The sequence below is a fragment of the Felis catus genome, chromosome D1 (genome assembly GCF_018350175.1).
Source record: "Felis catus isolate Fca126 chromosome D1, F.catus_Fca126_mat1.0, whole genome shotgun sequence".
NCBI classification, from domain to species: domain Eukaryota; kingdom Metazoa; phylum Chordata; class Mammalia; order Carnivora; family Felidae; genus Felis; species Felis catus.
Window position 1 is genome coordinate 63,046,392 of NC_058377.1, and position 23,050 is coordinate 63,069,441.

At 36.9% G+C, this 23,050-nt stretch overlaps 1 protein-coding gene across 14 annotated transcripts in view; it reads right to left on the reverse strand.

The window, feature by feature from the left end:
* Window positions 1–23,050, reverse strand: part of LOC101088611 (olfactory receptor 52L1-like) — a 176,009-nt gene that overhangs the window by 143,547 nt on the left and 9,412 nt on the right. For 13 of the 14 annotated variants that reach the window (XM_045038840.1, XM_045038846.1, XM_045038844.1 and 10 more), the window contains exon 2: window positions 10,721–10,762. The gene's annotated coding sequence lies outside the window, so the exon portion shown is untranslated. Of the gene's footprint in view, window positions 1–7,341; window positions 7,384–10,720; window positions 10,763–23,050 lie in introns of all 14 variants that reach the window. The other variant, XM_045038838.1, reaches the window with a different exon arrangement.

Genomic DNA, 23,050 nt, shown 5'->3' on the forward strand with positions numbered 1-23,050 from the left:
GAGGGATAAGAAGAGAAGAAAGTCACAGGCACAAAGAGGGACATCCAAAGTCTCACAGAAAGTACCTCCCAGGACCCTAAGAGAATATCTAGATGAGAGAGAAGATCCAGAATGGTGGAGAAGGCACAAGGAGCCATACTAAGTGGGAGGGAAGAGGTGCATTATGTGAGGGCACTAAGTTCTGGAGCCAGACTTCCTGGGTTAGTTTCCCAGTTCTCTGACTTGCTGCATGACCTTGGGCAAGTTGCTTTATTCCTGCACACCTTTTTTCATCTGTAACATGTAAGTAGCAATGAACTGCATGAGGTAATTAGGAGGATTAAATCAGTTAATTCAGATAAAGTGCTCCAAAGACTAGGTTATTATTCTTGTTATTATTATTTATAAGCCTCTCTGACCATTGTCCCATTGTTTTCCTCAATAGGCAAAACACCTTAATGAATATTCAGCAACATTAAAGTCTTATTCTTCATCCAAATATGACCAAAGGAAGTTCCTTTCTCAAGATAAAGAAGAGTACAAAGGGATGAGAAAAGTGCCCAAAGAGAGAAAAACAGCCTGAGAATAGATCTCTCAGATGGACCTGGTGTCTCAGAACCAAGACCAGGCTGGGTGATGCACCAGGCAGGTCCACCACTGATGAACTTAGCTTGGGTCACAACTAACTACCTGGCAGGCTTCTCTGGCAAGCTTTGAAAAACACCCATCTGTCAGCAGAAACAGAGACTGTCTCCATCATTTATAGAATCCCAGGATGGAATGATGGGCGTCAGAGCTTCAGCTCTAGAATCAAGGAGAGCCAGGAGAGAGCATCAGGGGAAAGACTTAGTCCAGACTAAGGAGAAATGGAGCCACTTCTTTCCACAGCCCCCTGAGCAGACTTTACTGTCTCTTTTTCCTCCTAGTGTCTTCTTTTCTTCCTGCAAGTACGAACCAACTCTATTTTTTGGTTATTCCCATTTTCTCTTTCGGGAGTTATGTAAAAGCTTTTTATGTCTTCATGCAGTTTTAACATTGGAAGACCCTCCTAACATCAGAACAACATATTAAAATGCACTCACAAACCACATCCAGTATAACTGTTAGATAACCATATAGGAGTGAGTCAGTTACTTTTTGGCCTAGTTGTATTATGTAGATATTTATTTAATGAGTAGTAATTTTATTTTGCCATTTTCTTTGTGCTTCAGATCTCAAGTGGTTTTCACCACTCTTAGGTTCTTTTCTTATTCTTTTTAAGTTTATTTATTTTGGGAGGTGGGGGGGGAGAGAGAGAGACAACAAGCAGGAGAGGAGCAGAGGGCGGGGGGTGGGGGGGAGAGAGAGAGAATCTCAACAGGCTCCACACTATCAATGCAGAGTCCAATGCAGGGCTCCAACTCACAAACCATGAGGTCGTGACCTGAGCCAAAATCAAGAGTCAGATGCTTAAACAACTGAGCCACCCAGGCACTCCATACCACTCTTAGGTTCTTCAAAAAGTACAGGTTCTACACCCTGAAGCATGTCCCAAACAGATAAAACAGCCTGCCCCTCAACCTAGGTTAAAAGGGTGGCCTCTGTTTGCAGCAAAATATATAGGAAAGATGTGTCACAAGAGATTCCTTTTGTACATAAGGTACAAAAATTTGTGAATGGTTTATTCTTTTAATAAATTGGAGAAAATGCAGATTTGTCTCTAATAACTTCACTCTTACATGCACTTAAAGCCAGCATGTAAAATGTTTTCATAATCTTAAGTCAGTGTTATCTATACTGTAGAGGTGCTGATATACCCTTAATTCACTGACATAGTGACTCATATTTTTTAATAAATAAATATCTCAAGAAAAATTTCCACCTACCCATTTGTTTTACTCCCTGTATTTTGAAGATTTTGTAAAAATCTGAGTAAGCATATGGTGATGTATCATGTGTAAATATCATCCACCATATTTTTATGTTGTGATGGCAAAAACATGGAGAACCCAGCTCCAAGGCACACTCTCTTGTCCCAGTCTCTATACTTGTTCTGCAAAGTACAGGATGGAAGACAGAAAGGGGAGAACTTTTCTGGCTTAGACACACCTGCTAACCAGATTACCAAGAAAAGTTTCCTCAAGAGTCCTCCTCACTCTGGAACCGGGAGTTCACAGCATTAAGCACAGAGTGTGGCATATCATAGGTACTTAGGAAATAATTTGAACAAATGACCATGGAATTAGTAAGTTAATCTGTCACCAGTAGTTTTACCTGTTTCACCAAGGTGGTGATCAAAATCTGAGCCATTTTCATGAATAGCCCCCACTGACAAACCCTGCCTTGGTACAGCCTGATTCTGACTGTTCTATAAATTGCCCTCAAACATTTATCAGGGGTGCCTGACTGGCTCTGTCAGTAGACCATGTGACTCTTGATCTCAAGCCCCACACTGGGTATGAAGGCTACTTAAAAAAAATTTTTTTTAATCAAGAAGAGTCTTTTCCCCCACATTCTCCTGGCATTCTTCCCCATTCTGGATTCTCATGCCACCTCCTAGTCCCACTGACATTTCCCCCAGTGTCCATCCTTCCCACCCTGTGCTCTGCCATACTGCAATCTGTCATCCTTTGTCTCATTCTCACATCTCTACTTCCTCTCTCCCAGTTCTAGTCTCTGTTCTTCACAGATACTCCTAAACACACACACTCACACTCCTGCCAATCCCTCCCCCTGCCACCCTCGATGCTCTTAAACTCACCTACTATATCATAGTATCAGTTGAAGCACTGACAAAGTGATAGAACAGAGCTCAAAACGTTGTTTGTTCTGAGAGAAGAGGAATGAGAAGGAAAGGGAAAGCTGGAGTTTGATCATCTTGACATGAGGGGGAATCACTATTCCTGCTTGGTTCAGGGTGCTTATATTTAGACTGAGACACATGCTTCCTTCTTCTGGAGGCAGGTGTCAAGAGTCACCCCTGGGATTATTAAGCATGGGGTCAATGAACCAAAGGAGAAAAGAAAACTCTTCCCCTAATGCCAACAGGGAACACTAACTCTAGGGATAATTAGTAACTCCAGAAGAAAAAGTGCACAGAAAGTGCTTGAAGACAGCATAAGAACAGACAGAAATACCAGCAATAAAATAGTAACACAATTAACAGCTAACATTTGATATGCCCTCATTACATCCCTGTCACTGTGTTAGGGTTTGACATAAAGTATCTCATTTAATTCTTAGACCAACCCAATGAGATAAGGACTATTATTATAACCATTTGGCAGATAAAAGGATAGAGGGTTACAGACACCAAGCAGCTGATAAGAAGAGAAGACAAAGTCCCCAAGTGAACTTGTCAAAGTGTTCAGATTCAGTCCAGAAACACTGATTAAGGGAGCTAAGAGGACTAATTCTGAAGAAACCAGCCCTACAGGATCAATCACTCAAGAAAAAAGAACAGAATAAATTAAATATTGATTAAAATGTTTACACCATTGGGGCACCTGGGTGTCTCAGTCAGTTAAGCCTCTGACTCTTGATATAAGGTCAGGTTGTGATTTCCAGGTCATGAGATCGAGCCTCACATTGGGCTACATGCTGAGCATGGAGCCTGCTTGGGATTCTCCCTCTCCCTCCCTCTCTCTCTGCCCCTCCCCCACTCATTCTCTTTCTCTCTCTCTCTCCCAATAAGTAAAAAAACTTTAAAACAATGTTTGCTCCATTAAAACCAAAATTTACTTTGGTCACTTGATTAGAGTATTAAAGTACTCTAATATTACTGAGAGGAAAGTAATTCTTCCCAACTTATCTTGCAACTTTCAGGGCAAAAAGTTGCTAGGAGCCCCATACGGAAAAAAGGAAATAACAACCCAATCAACAACCCAACTTTGAGGGATTTACCTAGGAGAAATAAATCTTAAATCCACAAAATCCTTGTACAGAAATGTTCATAGCAGTTTTAATCATAGTAGCCAAAAACTAGGAACAACCCAAATGCCCATCAATAGAAGAATGGAATAAACAAATTGTGATATATTTATACAATGGAATCCTATTCAGCAATTAAAATGAACTACTAAAACATGCATTAATACGAATCAAACTCAAGATCATTATGTTGAGTGAGAGAAGCCAGATACAAAGGCTACACACTATATGCTTCCATTTATAAGAGGTTCTACAGCAGACAACAACTAGTCTGTGGTAACATAAATCAGAAAGATTGCCTCTGGAGTGGGATGAAGAAGAGGGAGTTTCTTTGATGAAAATATTCTACATATGGAGAAGTGTGAGTTTCATGTGTATCTGTATTTGTCAAAAGAAGGATTTGGGGGAGGAGCATCAGGAACAAAGAGCAATGATAGGAGCAGAAATATGCATAAATTCTTCTTTTCATAGTTTTTTATTTCACATTCAATGGTTAAAATAAAAATTATAATATTATCTGATACTTAAGATAATGACATTTAAAAGTAGAAAGAGCAAAGAGACATCTAAGTGGAACTGTGGTGTTCAAACTTTACTAAAAGTGGTAAAAAGTTGATACCAGTGGACTATGAGTCACATGTATACATGTGAATGGAACAACCGCAAAGAAAATCAGGCAAAACCATACAATCAAAAACCCACAAATATATCAAGAAGGAATCCTAAAAATGTTCAAATAACCCACAGAAAGGAAAGAAAACAGAAATAGAGAAATGAGACACAGAAGAAACAAAGAGAAAACAAATAATAAGATGGTAGGCTTAAGCTCTAACAAATGAACAATTACCTTAACTGTAAATGGTCTAAATATATCAATTAAAATACAGAGACTAGATTTAAAAAAAAAAAAAAAAAGAACTCAACTACATGCTGTTTACAAAAATTTCACTTCAAATTCAATGACGTAGGTAGGTTGAAAATAAAAGGATGGATAAATATATATCATGCAAGCATTCATCAGAAAAAAAATCAGGAGTGGCTATATTAACATCAGATAAAGTAGACTTCAAAGCAAAGAAAATTACTAGTAACAAAGAGATACATTACATAATGATAAAAGGATCAATTTACCAGGAAGATACAATGATCCTAAGTATATACACACCAAACAACAGAGCCTCAAAAGACATGAAGCAAAAACAGAAAGAACTGAAAGGAGAAACAGAAAACACTCAATTACAATTTGCAACTTCAATAGCCTCCCCAGTGTTGAAGTTCTATCTGGGCAACTATTAGAACTACTAGACAGAATGTCAACAAGGATATAGGAAACTGACCAACACAATCAGTCAACATGATCTGGTCGAAGTATATAGAACATCCACCCAACAACAATAGAACACATTTTTTTTTCAAGTACCCTTCGACATTTACCAAGATAGACCTTATCCTCAGCCATAAAACAAACCTCAGGAAAATTTTTCATGTCAGATGTCTAATATATATCATTTCCAATATGTACATAATTGTACATACAGAGTTAGGACAAATGCTTGAAAAAAACCAAAATGTATAGTTCAGTCTTTTTTTAATATAGCTGGCATATATTAGAAACATGGGAACATGTACACGAAAATATTAACAATGAGTAAGTTCCTTAAAAGGTGATATTAGGAGTGTTGTTTATTTATTTTTTGCTTATTCCTACATTCTAATTTTTCTATAAGAGTACAAGAGTTATATTATAAAAATTTTGAAGTTTATGTTTTGGAAACATATGTATATTCAACTGAACTTTATTGTTAATCCACGCTATTCTTCTTAAAGTTCTCTTTAATGTGTGTGGTGAGGCATTTAAGTCAAGGGATGTGTGATATCATAGTAATATTGACTACTGACTTGTTCTCATTATTTGAGTTGCTTCCATTTATAAAACAATGCTATTGAAATGGGTGATTTTCCTACTTAATATTGTTATTTATTGTAAAAACTAGAAAATGTTCCCTGGGTCGCAAACATGAAAAATATTAAGGATAATAGTTTAAAAATACACTAAATTTTGGAGGAATTGATTTTATTTTTTAAGGAAAATGGAATTTGCAGGGCCATTAATATTTTCTTTTAATTAAACACCACATAACAGCAACATTATCATTTATTTAAATGCCAAAAGGAAGCATTCTTACATCATTGGAATTTATTGGTTTACATAAGAAAATTGGTGGAGATAAAACACTATAAATTAGTAATGATGGTGTTTTCTTTTGTTACAATTAGAGTGGCTCTATTTTCACCTTATTAAATTTTTCTATATTTCTAAGCATTCCCTAAAAAACTTAAAATACACAGCTCTAAAATAATGTGTAAAAGTTATTTTAAAAGTGTGCTATTAAATTTTATATGTCAATGTGACTTGCCTAAGGGATACCCAGATAGCTGGTAAAACATTACTTCTGGTATGTCTGTGAGGGCAAACCTGGAAGACATTAAAATTTAAATCAATAGCCCAAATAAAAGAGCCAGCCCCCAGCAATGCATGTGGGTATTATCCAATCCAGATAAAGGCTCGAGTAGAACAAAAAGGCAGAGGAAGGGTGAATTCACTCTCCCCACTTGAGCTGAGACATCAATCTTCTCCTGCCCTCAGACATCAGTGCTCCAGGTTCATAGGCTTCTGGGCTCAGATCAGGACTTACACCATCAGCCACCCAATTCTCAAGCTTTTGGACTCAGACTAAATTATACCACTGGCTTTCCTGATTCTTCAGCTTGAAGATGGCAGATCATAGAACTTCTCAGCATCTATTGCCATGTGAGTCTATTCCAATAATAAATCTTCTCTTATAGACAGATGATGATGATGATAGATGATAGAAAGAAAGAAAGAAAGAAAGAAAGAAAGAAAGAAAGAAAGAAAGAAAAAAAGAAAAAGAAACAAAGAAAAATAGGTGATGGATGGATGGATGGATAGATAGGTAGGTAGATAACAGATAGGAAGAGAGACAGAGAAAGAGATATATCCTATTGTTTCCTTTTCCCTGGAGAACCCTGATTAATATATGATTCATTTTTTTCACTCGTTCAATCAAATAATTAAAACACACACATACACACTTGAACTGCTAGCATGGATTGAGTATGGGTGTTGGTTACAGAATTTAGATAATATGTAGTCCTTGCTCTGGAATATCTTACAATATTGGAAGACTATAATTTACAAGCAAAAATGATAACAATCTGGTAAATCTTTAATGAAGATGTACACAAAACTCTATGGTAAAACAGGGCAGGAAACACCCATTACTTCCCATGGAGTTAGAGAACAACATATCACAAGAAGAGATATTTGAACTGAATAGCCAAGTGTTTGAAAGGAAAATAGGAGTTCAAGATAAATGTAAGACAAAGGAAGAAAAATATGTAAAAGAGTCATTAAAGAATATGACATACTACCTGAATAAGTAGTTATTCTTCGTGACCAGGGAATATTGTAAGCTTGAGTAGAGGTAGAAAAAACAAAGCCAAATTAAATTGGACAAATTGGGGCTAAATATCAGTCAAATTAAAAGAACTGAAATCACATATATTATGTTCTCTGACCATAATGGGATCAAACTGAAAGGCAGTAACAGAACAGAAACATCTCTAATTACCTGAAATTAAACAACGCACTTCTAAGTAAACTATGGGTCAAACAGGAAGTCATCAAAGTAATTCTTTAAAAACACAGAACTGAATGGAAATGAAAATATAAAATATCAAAATGTGTGGGATATTACTAAATCAGTGCTGAGAGGGATTTTTTTTTGCATTTTTATTCGAATATAATTGACATATGTCCAATCTTTTAGCAATGTTCAAATGTATAATACAGTAGTGTAAACTATAATCACTATACTGTACATTATACCCCCAAGACATTTATTTTAGAACTGGAAGTTTGTACATTTTAACCACCTTCGCCCATTTCACCCTTTCCCTGTACTCCACCTCTGGCAACTACCAATCTGTTCTCTGTATCTATGAGCTCAGTTTTGTTGTTTTGTTTTGTTTTTTCAGATTCCACATACCAGTGAGATCATAAGGTATTTGTCTTTCTCTGACTTATTTCACTTAGTATAATGCGCTCAAGGTCCATCCATGTTGTCACAAATGGCAAGATTTCCTTCTTTCTTACACTGAATATTATTCCATTGTATGTATTTATATCACATTTTTAATCCATGCATCCATCAATGGATGAGAGGGACTTCTATAGCATCAAATGCCTACATTAAAAAAAAAAAAGGAAGGATCTCAAATCAAGAATCTAGTTTCTATCTCAAGAAACTAGAAGAAGAAAAGGAAAATAAACCCAGAGCAAACAGAATGAAGGAAATAGCAAAGTTTAGAGCATAAATTAATTAATTGGAAAATGAGAAAAATGAATGAAATAAAAAGCTGGTTCCTTAAAAACAACAGAATTAACGAACCTCTAGCAAAACTGGCAAAGATAAAAACTGAAGATAAAATCACCAGTATCAGGAATGAAATGGAGAATATATCACTATAAATTCTGTTATTACTTACAAATAATAAGGAAATATTCTGAACAACTTTACACAAATTTGACTATTTAGGAGAAACTAACCAATGCCTCTCTAACTCTTTTCAATATTGAATTTTTAATTTAAAATCTTCTGAAAAAATTTCCAGGCCCAGATGGTTGCACTGCAAAATTCTACCAACTTTAAAGAAGAATTAACACCAAACTTAACACAATCTTTTCCAGAAAATAAAGGAGAAGATACTTCCCAACTCATTTCATAAAGCAAGATTTACCCTGAATCAAAAACAGATGAAGACATTAGAAAAAAAGAAAACTACAGATCAGTATCTCTTAAAATTCCCCAACAAAATATTAGCAAATCAAATCCAGCAATATATTTTAAAAATTACATATACCACAATCAAGTGATGTTTTTCCCCCCCAGGATACAAGGCTGGTTCAACATTCAACAATTATGCAGTGTAATTCAGCAAGTTAACAGGCTAAAGAAGAAAAATCAAATAATCATATCAAGTGAAATAGGAAAAAGCATTTTATAAAACTCAATACTCATTCATAATCAAAGCTCTAGCAACTCAGGAATAGAGGAGAACATCCTCAACATGATGAAGAATATGTACAAAAAATTGACAACTAACATCTTATCAATGCTAAAAGACTGAATATTTTCCCTGTAGGTCAGGAATGTGGCAAAGATATCCACTCTCACCAATTTTATTCACGTGATACTCAAAATAAGACCAAAATAATAATAACAACAACAAGAACAGCAGCAACAGCAACAACACAACTGTCCCTATTTGCAGATAGCATTATTATATACATATAAAATACCAAAGAATCTACAAAAATATATATATTCCTAGAATGAGTAAGTGAATTCAACAAATTTTTAAAACACAAAATCAACACACAAAAATCAATCACATTTCTACATGCTAACAAAAAAACATGTGAAAACCAAAAAGCAAAGATACAATACCATTATTGGGACCTCTTCAAGATAAAAAACTTCTTCACAACTAAGGAAACAATCAGCAAAACTAAAAGGCAACCAACAGAATTGGAGAAGATATATGCAAATGACATGTCAGATAAAGGGTTGGTATCCAAAATCTATAAAGAACTTATCAAACCAGCACCCAAAAAACAAATAATCCGGTGAAGAAACGGGCAAAAGACATGAATAGACACTTTTCCAAAGAAGACATCCAGATGGCTAATAGATACATGAAAAAATGCTCAACATCACTCATCATCAGGGAAATACAAATCAAAACCACAATGAGATACCACCTCACATCTGTCAGAATGGCTAATATTAACAACTCATGGAATGACAGATGTTGGCGAGGATGCAGAGAAAGTGGAACCCTTTTGCACTGCTGGGAATGCTAGCTGGTGCAGCCACTCTGGAAAACAGTGTGGAGGTTCCTCAAAAAATTAAAAATAGAACTACCCTATGACCCACAAATGCACTAGTAGGTATTTATCCAAAGGATACAAGTGTGCTGTCTTGAAGGGGCACATGCACCCCAATGTTTATAGCAGTGCTATTGACAACAACCAAAGTATGGAAAGAGCCCAAATGTCCATCAATGGATGAATGGATAAAGAAGATGTGCCATACATATATATATATATATATATATATATATATATATATACACACATATATATATATATACATGTATATATATGTATGTGTATATATATATACATATACACACACAAACACACACAAACGTTGGAGTATTACTCAGCAATCAAAAAGAATAGAATCTTGCCATTTGCAACTATGTAGATGGAACTAGAGAATATTATGCTAAGCAAAATTAAAGAAAGACAAATATCATATGACTTCACTCAAATGAGGACTTTACAATACAAAACAGATTAACATAAGGGAAGGGAAGCAAAAATAATATAAACACAGGGAGGGGGACAAACCATAAGACACTGTTAAATACAGAGAACAAACTGAGGGTCGCTGGAGGGAGTGTGGGTGGGGGATGGGCTAAATGGGTAAGTGACATTAAGGAGGACACTTGTTGGGATGAGCACTGGGTGTTATACGTAGGAGATAAATCACTGGATTCTACTCCTGAAATCATTATTGCACTATATGCTAACTAACTTGGATGTAAATTTAAAAAAATAATAATTTTTTTAAAAAGATACAATATCATTTAGTGATGACAGCAAGATGGTGGAATAATAGATTTAAACCCTCGAACCCCCACAGAAACACCAATTTTAACAATCACCCATAGACAAAAATACCTTTGTGGAAGCCCAGGAATCCAACCAAAAGTTTCCAGCACTCTGTTTGAGGGGAAAAAAGAAAAAGAAAAGAATTAGAATAAAGACATTATATAGGATAAAAAGAATGGTTTCACTTTGATTACATCACTCCTTCCCCAAAACAGTACAACTCAATGCCAAGAGAGACCCCCCTCAGTTCGCAATCTCTCCCACAAAAACAGAAAAGAGTGAAGTCAGCACCCAGTTTCCCCAGCCTTGTAGGACACTGTCCAAGAGGAACACTTCTGTCTTACCCCCCTTCCAGAACACTAAGGGGACCAGCCTGGATGAATAGTCTGGAGATAGTTACAAGCAGGGAAAAGGGAGAAGGGCTCTTGACCACCAACACAAGGATCTCAACCAAAATTCCTCCTAACTGGCTTGCAGTCTCCACCAAGAGCCCATCCACAAACCCTGAAGGACACTTCACCTATGGACACCCCCAAGTAGCCAGTGTGTGCCCCAGCATTTCGTGAGTCCTCCCCATAGCCAGCACCCTACACTCCTCTGCAGATGGTGTGTGTGTGTCCACACACAGCACACAGATATCAGCAGTCAACTAGACTCTCCCGGTATGGAGAAGGTGCACAACACTTCAGGGTACCACCCTAATGAAAATAAGTGCGAGGCTCTCAGCACCTGCCTGGCTTGGTGGGATCAAGAGAAGACACACAATCCTAAGAATTTCTCCTCAAGAGGGAACAAGAAAAATGGAGCAGACTTATTAGAAAAGGTCTTAGAGACCTTTAGAATCTCTGCACCAGGATGACTGGTGAAGATCTTTCTCTCCTGAAGCCAGTCAGCAAAGACTGGAGGAGATGATTCCTTCAAATGTTAACATAGCAACTCAAGGCTTAGGACAAATTGAATGAAAACACAACGTAGCAAAACTTATAGGATGCATCAAAAAAAAAAAAAATCTCAACCTGAATTTATACCTCAAAGAACTAGAAAAACAACTAAGGCCAAAGTTACCAGAAATAATAAAGACTAGAGCAAAAATTAATGAAATAAAGACCAGAAAAACTACAGAAAAGATAAACAAAACTAAGAGTTTATTTTTTGTAAAGATAAACAAAACTGACAAATGCTTAGGTACATTAAGAAAAAAAGAGAAGAGACTCAACAATAAAATCAGAAATGAAAGAGGACCCTACAAAACAAGAAAAAAAAACCCACAGAATCTATTACCACTGATACCACAGAAATACAAAGGATGATTAATAATTATATGCCAACAAGTTGGATAACCTACAAAAAATGGATAGATTCCTAGAAACATGCAACCTATCAAGACTGAATCATGAAGAAATCAAAAATTTGAACAGACCAATAATGAGTAAGGAGGTTGAATCAGTAACCAAAACTCCCAACAAAGAAAAGACCAGGATCAGATAACTTCACTGGTGAATTCTACCAAATATTTATAGAAGAATTAATTCCAATCCTTCCCAAACTCTTCCAAAAAACTGAAGAGAAGGGAACACTTCCAAACTCATTTACAAGCTCAACATTACCCTGATAGCAAAATCACACAAGGACATTACCAGAAAAAAAGAAGTATAGGCCAATATCCCTGATATAGATACCAAAACTGCTCAACAAAATACTAGCAAACCAAATACAACAGCACATTAAAAAATCATACAACATGATGAAGTGGCATCAATCCCTAGGATGCAAGGATGCTTCAACATATCAATCAATAAATATGAGACATCACACGAACAGAATGAAAGATAAAAATCATGATCATCTCAATAGATGTGGAAAAGCATTCAACAAAACTCAACATCCATTTATGGTTAAAAAAAAACTCTCAATAAACTACATATAGAAGGAATGTATCTCAGGGCACCTAGGTGACTCCGTTGGTTAAGCATCCAACTTCAGATCAGGTCATGATCTCATGGTTCATGAGTTCGAGCCCCATGTCAGGCTCTGTGCTGATAGCTCAGAGCCTGGAGCCTGCTTCAGATTCTGTGTCTTCCTTTCTCTCCCTACCACTTGCTGCTCACACTCTCTCTCTCTCTCTCAAAAATAAATAAACATTAAAAAAAATTTTAAAGAAGGAATGTATCTCAACATAATAAAGGCCATATATGTTAGGCACAGCTAACATCATACTCAGGAGTGAAAAGCTGAAAGCTTTTCCTCTAAGATCAGAAGAAAGACAAGGTACCTCCTATGACCACTTCTGATCAACATAGTACTGGAAATCCTTGCTAGAACAATCAGGCAAGAAAAAGAAATAAACATCATCTGAATCTGAATCAGAAAGGAAGAAGTAAAATGGTCTCTGTTGGCAGATAGCATGATATTATAGATAGAAAATTCTAAAAACTCTACCAAAAAAAAAAAAAACAATAAAAATAATAGATGGATTCAGTAAAGTTTCATGATACAGAATCAACACACAAAACTCAGTTGCATTTCTATATGCTAACAGTGAACTCTCCAGAAAAGAAATCAAGAAAAAAATCCTATTTGCAGTTACATCAAAAAGAATTAACTACTTAGTAATAAATTTAAATAAGGAGGTAAAAAATCTATACACTAAAAACCATTAAACCTTGGTAAAAAATTGAAGCGAACACAAAGAAATGGAAAGATATCCCATTCATTGATTGGAAGAATTAATATTTTAAAATATCCATACTGCCCAAAGCAATCTACAGAGTCAATTCCATCCCAATCAAAATTCCTATGGCATTTTTTCACACAAATAGAAAAAACAATTCTAAGTTCATATGAAACCATAAACAACTATAAATAACCAAAGCAATCTTGAAAAAAGAACAATGCTACAGCTATAGTAATCAAACAGTAGGGTAATGACATAAAAACAGATACACATACCAATGGGACAGAATAGAGACCCTAGAAAAAAACCCATACATATCAGTCAACTAATCTTCAAGATGCCAAGAAGCCAAATTGAGAAAAGAACTTCAATAATTGGTATTGAGAAAACTAGATATCCAGATGCAAAAGAATAAACTTGGACTCTTACCTTAAATAATACACAAAATCAACTCAGTGTGGATTAAAGATTTAAATGTAAGACTTAAAACCACAGGCTGGGAGCCAAGATGGTGGAACAGCATGGAAGTTTTTTGTGTGTCTTGCGTCCATGAAATACAGCCAGACCGACACTAAACCATTCTACACACCTAGAAAACTGACTGGAGGATTCACACAACAATCTGCACAACCTGAACCACAGAATTCAGCAGGTATGCGGTGCAGAGAGGTGACTTTGGGAGCAAGAAGCCGTGGGGAGTAGGGAGCTGCTTTTGCGGGCAGAGAAAGGATGGAGACAGGGGAGGGGAGGAAAATATGGGAAAGGAACCCCCACCCCAAAAGCAGCTGGAGAGAAAGTGGAACATTGGAAACAGCTACAGGGACTAAACTAAAAAGGGAAAAAGGAGAAAGGAGAGGGCTTAAATTCCATTAAGACTGTAAACAAGGGGAGAGCAAAGGCTGCAACTCCACAGCTTGATACCTGGTGGTGCTCTGATGGGAAGGGCAAATCCCCAGGAACAGAGTGGGGGCTGGGAGGTTCTCAGACCACACAGGGAAAAGTGGTTCCATTGCTGGAAGGACTTTGGTGGACACTGTTGAAACCACCTGGTCCCAGCAGACCTCAGAAAATGGCCACATTCGCTGGTGCTGGCACAAGGTCGTTAAGGGTGAATCCTAGTGCCAGATGTGTGTTCTGATTATCCATAATCCCTGAAACACTGCTGCTACACTATCTCACGAACTTTTCTGGGGCAGGCTGGCACCTGGTCACAGCCTTGGGGCACCAGCAGCAGCAGGGTCCAGCAAGCGTTCCTGGGTGCTGCCGACATTCGGCCATTGCTCAGTGAGACCCTCCTGCAGAGGGGCAGAGAGGGTCAAATCTGCAGTCCTTCAGAAGTAACAGGCCAGGGAAAACAGCTGCATCTGAGACAAAACTTGGGAGAGAGGTACTGCCTAGGGCCTGGTCACAGAGAGTGAAAACCAGGGAGTGGATGAAAGCTGAAGACAGAGGACAGGTGCACAATAGCTGATCTGGGAAAACAGACTGGGTAGCTGGGTGGTGCCATTTTCACCTCTCGCCGGCATGCACATAGGCACCTACCAGCACTGCAAAAATCCACCCGACTAGACTAGCAGCGCCATCTAGTGGAGAGCAAAGCTGTTATACTGAGCCCTGCCCAACTGGGCCAACTTCAGTCTTCAAGAAACAAGTTTCGTCGCCGGCTTAGTTTATGGACTACAAAGCACTACACAGACTGACTTCTACGGGAAAACGAAGTAATTACAGTCCTACTTCAATATGTTAGCACGTTCATCTATTCAATTTCTTTCTTTCCTTTTTTGTTTTTTCTCTTTTACACTTCTTTTTCTTGAATACAGAAAGAGGAAAAAATTCATTTCTATTTTCAATTTTTATTAAAAATATTTTTGTTTAATTTTTATTACTTATTTTTTACCTTTATGTACATTTTTTCAAATTCTATTTTACTTCCATAATTTTATTTTAGTCTACTTCAGTGTATTCACCTTTTCAAACAATTTCCTTTTTTTCTTTTCTTTCTTTTTCTTTTTTTCTCTTTCTCATTTTTCTTTATCTTGAATGCAGAAACAGAAAAACTTCATTTTTATTTTCAATTTCTATTAAAAATATTTTGTTTAATTTTCAGTAGTATATTTTTTGCTTTTATGTAAATTTTTCAAATACTATTTTATTTCCATAATTTTATTTTAGTCTACTACAGTGTACTTATTTGTTCAAATTCTCAAACGATTTCTATTTTTTCTCCCCCCTCTTTTTTTTCTCTAATCTATCAAACCACTTTCAACACCCAGACCAAAACACACCTAGGAACTAGCATAATTTATTCAATTTGTGTGTGTGTGTGTTTTTAATTTTAATTTTAATATTTTTTTAATTTTAATTTTTTTTAATTTCAGTTTTTCTACCTCATTAATCCTCTCCTCCCTTCAAAATGACAAAATGAAGGAATTCACCCCAAAAGAAAGAGCACGAAGAAACGACAGCCAGGGATTTAACCAACACAGACACAGGCAAGACGTCTGAACCAGAATTTACAATCACGATAATAAGAATACTAGCTGGAGTCGAAAACAGGTTAGACTCCCTTTCTGCAGAGATAAAAGACGTAAAAAATAGCCAGAAAAATGCTATAACTGAGCTGCAATCACGGATAGATGCAGAAGAGGCAGAACAGAGAATAAGCGATATAGAGGACAAACTTTAGAGAATAATGAAGCAGAAAAAAAGAGGGAGATTAAGGCAAAAGAGCACAATTTAAAAATTAGAGAAATAAGTGACACATTAAAAAGGAACAACATCAGAACCATAGGGGTCCCAGAAGAGGAAGAGAGAGAAATAGGGGTAGAAGGGTTATGTGAGCAAGTTATAGCAGAAAACTTTCTTAACCTGGGGAAAGACACAGACATCAAAATCCAGGAAGCACAGAGGACCCCCATTAGATTCAACAAAAACCGACCATCAACAAGGCATATCATAGTCAAATTCACAAAATACTCAGGCAAGGAGAGAATCATGAAGCAGCTAGGAAAAAAAAGTCCCTAACCTACAAGGGCAGACAGATCAGGTTTGCAGCAGACCTATCCACAGAAACCTGGCAGGCCAGAAAGGAGTGGCAGGATATATTCAGTGTGCTGAATCAGAAAAATACGCAGCCAAGAATTCTTTATCCAGCAAGGCTGTCATTCAAAATAGAAGGAGAGAGGGGCGCCTGGGTGGCTCAGTCGGTTAAGCGTCGGACTTCAGCCCAGGTCACGATCTCGCGGTCCATGAGTTCAAGCCCCGCGTCGGGCTCTGGGCTGATGGCTCAGAGCCTGGAGCCTGCTTCTGATTCTGTGTCTCCCTCTCTCTCTGCCCCTCCCCCGTTCATGCTCTGTCTCTGTCTCAAAAATAAATAAACGTTAAAAAAATTTTTAAAAAAAAAAAAAAAAAAAAAAAAAAATAGAAGGAGAGATAAAAAGTTTCCCAGACAAACAAAAAGTAAGTGAGTTTGTGACCAGTAAACCAGCCCTACAAGAAATTTTAAGAGGGACTCTCTGAGGGGACAACAGATGAATATATATATATATATATATATATATATATATATATATCTCAAAAGCAACAAATATTAGAAAGGACCAGAAACACCACCAGAAATTCCAATTCTACAAGCATCATAATGGCAATAAATTCATATCTTACAGTACTCACTCTAAATGTCAATGGACTCAATGCTCCAATCAAAAGATATAGGGTAACAGAATGTATAAGAAAACAAGATCCATCTATATGCTGTTTACAAGAGACCCACTTTAGACCTAAAGACACCTTCAGATTTAAAATAAGGGGATGGAGAACCATCTATCATGCTAATGGTGAACAAAAGAAAGCCGGAGTAGCCATACTTATATCAGACGATCTAGGCTTTAAAATAAAGACTGTATCAAGAGATGCAGAAGGGCATTATATCATAATCAAGGGGTCTATCCACCAAGAAGACCTAACACTTGTAAACATTTATGCACCAAAGGTGGCAGCACCCAAATATATTAATCAATTCATCACAAACATAAAGAAACTAATTGATAGTAATACCATAAAAGCAGGAGACTTCAACACCCCACTCACAGCAATGGACACATAATCTAATCAATAAATCAACAAGGAAACAATGGCTTTGAATGACACGCTGGACCAGATGGACTTAACAGATATATTCAGAACATTTCATCCTAAAGCACCAGAATACGCATTCTTCTCCAGTGCACCTGTAACGTTCTCCAGAATAGACCATACAATGGGACACAAATCATCCCTAAGTAAGTACAAAAAGATTGAGATCATACTGTGCATATTTTCAGACCACAGCGCTATGAAACTCAAAATCAACCACAAGAAAAAATTTGGAAAGGTAACAAATACTTAGGAGACTGAAGAACATCCTACTAAAGAACAAATGGGCTTACCAAGAAGTTAAAGAGGAAATTAAAGAGTATATGGTAGCCAATGAAAATGATGACACCACAACCCAAAACCTCTGGGACACAGCAAAGGCAGTCATAAGAGGAAAGTATATAGCAATCCAGGCCTTCCTAAAGAAGGAAGAAAGATCTCAGATACACAACTAACTTTACACCTTAAGGAACTGGAAAAAGAACAGCAAATAAAACCCAAAACCAGAAGAAGACAGGAAACAATAAAGACTAGAGCAGAAATTAATGCTATCAAAACCAAAAAAAACAGTAGAACACATCAATGAAACCATTGATGAATGCTGGTTCTTTAAAAGAATTAACAAAATTGATAAAACCACTAGCTGCTTTGATCAAAAAGGAAAAGGAAAGGACCCAAATGAATAAAATCAAGAATGAAAGAGGAGAGATCACAACCAACACAACAGAAATAAAAACAATAATAAGAGAATATTATGACAACTATATGCCAACAAAATGGGCAATCTGGAAGAAATGGACAAATTCCTAGAAACATATACACTACCAAAACTGAAACAGGAAGAAATAGAAAATTTGAACAGACCCATAATCAGTAAGGAAATAAAAAATCGGTCAAAACACAAGAGTCCAGGGCCAGATGGCTTTCCAGGGGAATTCTATCAAACATTTAAGGAAGAGTTAACACCTATTCTCTTGACACTGTTCCAAAAAATAGAAATGGAAGGAAAACTTGCAAACTCTTTCTAGGAAGCCGCATTACCTTGATTCCAAAACCAGAGACCCCACTAAAAAGAACTATAGACCAATTTCCCCGATGACCAGGGATGCAAAAATCCTCAACAAGATATTAGCCAACCAGATCCAATAATACATAAAAAAATCATTCACTACGACCAAGTGGGATTTATACCTGGGATGCAGGGCTGGTTCAATATCCACAAAACAATTAACATGACTCATCATATCAATAAAAGAAAGGACAAGAACCATATGATCCTCTCAATAGATGCTAGAGAAAGCATTTGACAAAATACAGCATCCTTTCTTGATAAAACCCTCAAGAAAGTTGGGCTAGAAGGAGCATACCTCGAGATCATAAAAGCCATATATGAACGACCCAACGCTAATATCATCCTCAATGGGGAAAAACTGACAGCTTTACCCCTAAGGTCAGGAACAACACAGGGATGTCCACTCTCGCCACTGTTATTCAACATAGTGTTGGAAGTCTTAGCCTCTGCAATCAGACAACACAAAGAAATAAAAGGTATCCAAATCGGCCACGAGGAGGTCAAACTTTCACTCTTCACAGATGACATGGTACTCTGTATGGAAAACCCAAAAGATTCCACCAAAAAACTGCTAGAATTGATTCATGAATTCAGCAAAGTTGCAGGATATAAAACCAATGCACAGAAATTGGTTGCGTTCCTACACACCAACAATGAAGTGACAGAAAGAGAAATCAAGGAATTGATCCCATTTACAGTTGCACCAAAAACCATAAAATACCTAGGAATAAATCTAACCAAAGAGGTGAAAAATCTATACACGGAAAACTATAGAAAGCTTATAACAGACACTGAAGAAGACACAAAGAAATGGAAAAAGATTCCATGCTCCTGGATAGGAAGAACAAATACTGTGAAAATGTCAATACTACCCAAAGCAATCTACATATTCAATGCAATCCCTATCAAAATAACATCAGCGTTCTTCACAAAGCTAGAACAAATAATCCTAAAATTTGTATGGAACCAGAAAAGACCCTGAATAGCCAAAGCAATCTTGAAAAAGAAAACCAAAGCAGGAGGCATCACAATCCCAGACTTCAAACTATACTACAAAGCTGTAATCATCAAGACGGTATGGTACTGGCACAAGAACAGACTCTCAGATCAATGGAACAGAATACAGAACCCAGAAATGGACCCACAAACGTATGGCCAACTAATCTTTGACAAAGCAGGAAAGAATATCCAATGGAATAAAGACAGTGTCTTCAGCAAGTGGTGCTGGGAAAACTGGACAGTGACATGCAGAAGAATGAACCTGGACCACTTTCTTACATCATACACAAAAATGAACTCAAAATGGATGAAAGACCTCAATGTAAGACAGGAAGCCATCAAAATCCTTGAGGAGAAAGCAGGCAAAAACTTCTTTGACCTTGGCCACAGCAACTTCTTACTCAATACGTCTCTGGAGGCAAGGGAAACAAAAGAAAAATGAACTATTGGGACCTCATCAAAATAAAAAGCTTCTGCACAGCAAAGGAAACAATCTGCAAAACTAAAAGGCAACCGACAGAATAGAAGATATCTGCAAATGACATATCAGATAAAGGGTTAGTATCCAAAATCTATAAAGAACTTACCAAACTCAACACCCAAAAAATAAATCATCCAGTGAAGAAATGGGTAAAAGACATGAATAGACACTTCTCCAAGGAAGACATCCAGATGGCCAATCGACACATGAAAAAATGCTCCACATCATTCATCATCAGGGAAATACAAATCAAAACCACAATGAGATACCACCTTACACCTGTCAGAATGGCTAACACTAACAACTCAGGCAACAACAGATGTTGGTGAGGATGCAAAGAAAGAGGATCCCTTTTGCACTGTAGGTGGGAATGCAAGCTGGTGCGGCCACTCTGGAAAACAGTATGGAGGTTCCTCAAAAACTAAAAATAGAACTACCCTATCACCCAGAAATTCCACTACTAGGCATTTTTCCATGGGGTACAGGTGTTTTGTTTTGAAGGGACACATGCACCCCCATGTTTATAGCAGCACTATCAACAATAGCCGAAGTATGGAAAGGGCCCAAATGTCCATCGATGGATGAATTGATAAAGAAGATGTGGTATATATATACAATGGAGTATTACTTGGCAATAAAAAAGAATGAAATCTTGCCATTGGCAACTACGTGGATGGAACTGGAGGGTATTATGCTTAGTGAAATTAGTCAGAGAAAGACAAAAATCATGACTTCTCTCATATTAGGACTTTAAGAGATAAAACAGATGAACATAAGGGAATGGAAACAAAAATAATATAAAAACAGGGAGGGGGACAAAACCGAAGAGACTCATAAATATGGAGAACAAACTGAGGGTTACTGGAGGGGTTGTGGTAGGGGGGATGGGTAAATGGGTAAGGGGCACTAAGGAAGCTACTCCTGAAAATCATTGTTGCACTATATACTAACTAATTTGGATGTAAATTTTAAAAATTAAAAATTAAAAAAAAAAGACTTGAAACCACAAACTCCTAGAAGAAAACATAGGGACAAATCTCCTTTTTATTGGTCCTAGCAATGATTTTTTTGGATGACACCAAAAACACAGTGAACATATGCAAAAATTAGCAAAGTGGATTACATCAAACTAAACAGCTTCTGTACAGCAAAGGAAACAACACCATGAAAAAACAACCTATGGAATGGGAGAAAATGTTTGCAAACCATATATCTGATGAAAGCTCAGTATTCAAAATATATAAAGAACTTGTTCTGTTTACTAGCAAGAAAAGAATCAATTTAAGTAAAAAATGGCAAAGGACTTGAATAGGCATGTGTCTAAAGAAGACACATACACACAAAATAAGACACATAAATAGCCAACAGGTATGTGAAAGGTGTTCAACATCACTAGTCATGAGAGAAATGTAAATAAATGAATGGTGCCTGTGTGGTTCAGCCGGTTAAGCATCCAATTCTTGATTTCGGCTTAGGTCATGATCTCATGAGATTCAGCTCCACATGGGGCTCTACACTGTTAGCTGTTAGCTGTTAGTGCAGAGCCTGCTTGGGATTCTCTCTCTCCCTCTCTCTCTGCCCTTTCCCTGATCGCTCTCTCTCTCTCCCTCTCTCAAAATAAATAAACTTAAAAATAAAAAAGACAAAACCACAATGAGATATCACTTTACACCTGTTAAGATGGATAGTATTTTAAAAACTATAACAAGTGTTGGCAATGAGTGAAGAGAACCATGGTACACTGTTGGTAAGAAAGTAAATTGGTATAGCCATTATGAAAACTGTATAGAGGGTCCTCATAAAATAAAAAATAGAACTACCATGTGATCCAGCAATCCCGCCTCTGGATACTTATCCAAAGAAATTAAAACCAGGATCTTGATGCGGTCCCAATAGTTCACTTTTGCTTTTAATTCCCTTAAAAGACAGATACATATGTTTTCACTCATATGTGGATCTTGAGAAGCTTAACAGAAGACCGAGGAGAAGGGGAAAAAAAAGTTACAGAGAGGGAGGGGGACAAACCATAAGAAACTCTTGGATACTGAGAACAAACTGAAGGTTGATGCGGGGCGGGGGAGAGGAGAAAGTGGGTGATGGACACTGAGGAGGGCGCTTGTTGGGATGAGCACTGTGTGATGTATGGAAACCAATTTGACAATAAATTATATTTAAAAATAAAATAAAATAAAACCAGGATCCTGAAGACGCTATACTCCCATACTTGTTGCAACATTATTCACAATAGCCAAGAGTGGAAATAACCTAAATGTTCATCAATGGAGATATAGACAAAGAAAATATGGTATAACCTACAATGGAATATTATTGAACCTTAAGAAAGGAAACCTTGCCATTTGCAACAACATAACATGAATAAACATTATGCTATGTTCAATAAGACAGATACTGAAAGACACACAAGATATGATCTCACTTATATGTAGAATCTAAAAGAGTGAAACGCATAGATTTTTTTAAATCTTTTTAATGTTTGTTTATTTTTGAGAGAAACATAGAGCGTGATTGAGGGAGGGGCAGAGAGAGTGAAGGAGACACAGAATCTGAAACAGGCTCCAGGCTCTGAGCTGTCAACATAGCCAAAGATGCTTAACTGACAAGCCATCCAGGTGCCCAAAACTCATAGAATCAGGGTATGGAATGGTGGTTGCCAATGGCTGAGGTAAGGGGAAACGAGGAGGTGATAGTCAAAGGATGAAAACTTTCAGTCATGCAGATAAATAATTTCTATATATTTATCATTCAGCATAGTGCCTAGAGCTAACAATCCTGTCTTATGTACTTAAAATTTGTTAAAAGTGTAGATCTCATGTTAAGTGTTCTTACTATACACACACACACACACACACACACACACACACACACAAATAATAATAATAATAATAATAATAATAATAATAATAATAAAGGGTACAAGAGAAAACTACGGGAGGAGATTGATATGTCTATGGCCTTGATTGTGGTGATGGTTTCATGGGTGTGTATTTATACCTAAAATCATCAAATTGCATACATTAA